General features: G+C 33.3%; 1 long non-coding RNA gene across 1 annotated transcript; it reads left to right on the forward strand.

Moving 5' to 3' along the window:
• Positions 1-404: 404 nt before the first annotated feature.
• LOC107783367 (uncharacterized) lies at positions 405-2,335 on the forward strand. The gene is made up of 2 exons (XR_001647441.2): positions 405-756; positions 2,113-2,335. It is a non-coding gene; the product is annotated as an uncharacterized LOC107783367 (long non-coding RNA).
• The last annotated feature ends 458 nt before the right edge of the window (positions 2,336-2,793 follow it).

Raw genomic sequence — 2,793 nt, forward strand, 5'->3', positions numbered from 1 at the left:
GCAAGTTTAGAAGAGAAATCCATAACTTCTGCCAGAACAAGACTGAAACTGTGTTTGAAGCTTGGGAGAGGTTTAAGGAGATAGTGCGAAAGTGTCGACATAGCGAAATTGAACTCTGGATGTAACTTTAGAACTTTTGGCATGGATTGACACCTGTCGCTCGCAGAACATTGAGCAATACAGCTGGAGGCCCGTTGATGAAGAAGACTCCCACTACTAGAAATTTGTCCTATTGCAACGGTTTTTTATCAATGGTTATGGAACCGTTACAATAAATTGGATACAGCCACGGTTATAACCGTCACCATAGCATGGCGAACATATTGGTACCATTATAAAAGTAAACCGTGGCCAAAGTCATATAACCGTCACCATAGATTACTCTATAGGGACGATATATTAAACCGTCTCAATAGATTTGTCTATTGTGACCATTTCTTAGGATAAAACACTGTGGGAACGGTTGTGGTTTCCCCCCAATTTTTCCTTCTTTAATTTTCTAAACCCGCACTACATCTTTCAGTCCAATCTTTTTTAATTAATATTTTTAATTTTTTATTCCTAATAATTGGTCTTTATTCAGAATATGTGAAAATGTAAGTGATCACTTATTACTGAATACTCACTTAGAGAATATCGAAAGCCAACACTCAATCCCTAATAGTTTCCAACCCCAATCCCTCTGTCAAACCCAATCTCCGGCGAGTTTTCTCGTCTGGCCACACCTTAATCGAGCGTGCTTCTAGGTCCGTTGAGGTAAGCTATAGCAGAGAAATTTATTTTCTTTCCTTTGTGTGTAGGCTTTAGATGATAAATTTCAAGAGTATTGTCTTCTTCAAGTTTGTTGCTTTTGGTTCTGCTTCTGAATTATTTTGCTGAAGGCAAAATAACATCTCTCAACACTATAGTGTGTTCCCTAAGATTGAGAATTTGGTCATATCAATAATCAAGAGATAAGCAGCTCAATGTTGATGGTTGATGGTTGGACCCTTCTTATAATTTCACGATATGCCTTTGATTCAGTTCTCACCTTGAATCGAAGTTGACCACCTTCAGAAATCTATAGGAAACTAGTATAGGTACTTATTTTTCAAAAACTTCTATCATAGCACAAAGAAAATTGTACAGAGAAAATTCCTTCTTTAACGAAGTAAATATTTGGTTGTTATGTTAGTTCCGTAAGTACGACACTGCACCCGATATATTAATGCTATATTTGTCCTGAACCTTAAGAATATTTTTGTTAAAATATTTTCTATCGATAAGTTTTTCCTTATGTAGCTGTTTATGTGATGGTTTTGGTGATCGTTAAATTTCACAACAATGAAATTCATATAATTTTGAGAATATGTGGCTTTTAAAGAATTAAAGTTTTTCTCGAATGATACAACTCTACCTTTTATTTAAGGTGTCTTTTTCAGGATAATGAAATAAAGTGGTATTGTTCTTTTCCTAAGAAAAAATGAGTAAGAGAGGGAAAGCGAAAGTTGAGAGACCTTGATAGCTCTATTTACACATGCAAGGGCAGTCACATATGTATTTTTCAATTGTAAAGAGATTCCTTTAATAAGATGAGAGATGAATATAAAGAAAGTAAATAACTATATTTGCTTTCTTGGATGCTTATTGGTTTATTATTGTTCAAAGATTCCATTGGGAGTAGAAGGGCAAAGGCCTAAACCTATCACTATCCTTTTATTTGTTTTAAGTTTACTTGTTTTGGGTGATTGCAGCTTATATCAAACTCAATTAATGGATGAAAGGGCATTATGACAACATAGAATTCTTTTTGCCAATGAAACGAGATTTGTGGAAGCATTTTAGGTCCATAATAAGCATTTTAGCATATACTTCTGATTTGTGGAAGGATCTTAGGTTCTGTATAGAAATTGTATCATGTTTTGAGCAGGTTGAAAGTTTTGGAATAGTCGTATTTACGAATGATGTTTTGAGCAGGTTGAAAATTTTGGGATAGTCGTATTTACAAAGGAAACTCTGCCGAAAAATTTAAGAATTTAGACAAAAAAATTTCAAGTTATCAAATTGGTCATTCAATTACTTTATGATTCAATTATCTTAAAAAAAATTCTTTAATTATTTTTGATTTTGTAGGTGCATCGATTGCGGATGAAAGCAGTGACGAAGACCTTACTTGAGTGTTGTTGATCGTTGTTAGGCTTTCTATTATCATGTTCACGGATATTTTAGTTTAGAATATTTTGTATGCAAACTCATCTATTTTGACTTTTGAATTGTTGATCAAACAATGTATTCATATTTTATTTTTGTATATGGATAATGCTATTTGGATATTTTAATTTTATTTCGTGGTTTATATAAGTTTTGGTATAAAATATTTCATTGCATAGGAAAATATTCCTCATTTTGCTTCCATAAATATCAGAAATTACAAGTGTGAATTGTTGCAATAGAGAATATAACCATCCCAAAAGACCTAGCAAATAATAACATCAGCCCCTAATAACGTTGCAATATGTTACAAAATCCATTGCAATAGGGTACGGATAATTGTTCCAATATATCACAAAAACCATTGTTATATATTATGAAAACCGTTGCAATAGACTTAAAAAATTATTGGTATAATTATACCACAACGGTTTATAACTGTCCCAACAGAAAAGAAAACTGTCCCCATAAATAGAACAATGGTAGCAGTTCCATAAGCGTTACAACACCCCTATATGAAGATGGTTTTGAAACCGTTACAAATAGCCGTTCCAATTGAGCTATTGTAATGCTGAATCCCGGAACTCGTCCAAATCCATCCCA

Source organism: Nicotiana tabacum, chromosome 2 (genome assembly GCF_000715075.1).
Source record: "Nicotiana tabacum cultivar K326 chromosome 2, ASM71507v2, whole genome shotgun sequence".
Taxonomy (NCBI): domain Eukaryota; kingdom Viridiplantae; phylum Streptophyta; class Magnoliopsida; order Solanales; family Solanaceae; genus Nicotiana; species Nicotiana tabacum.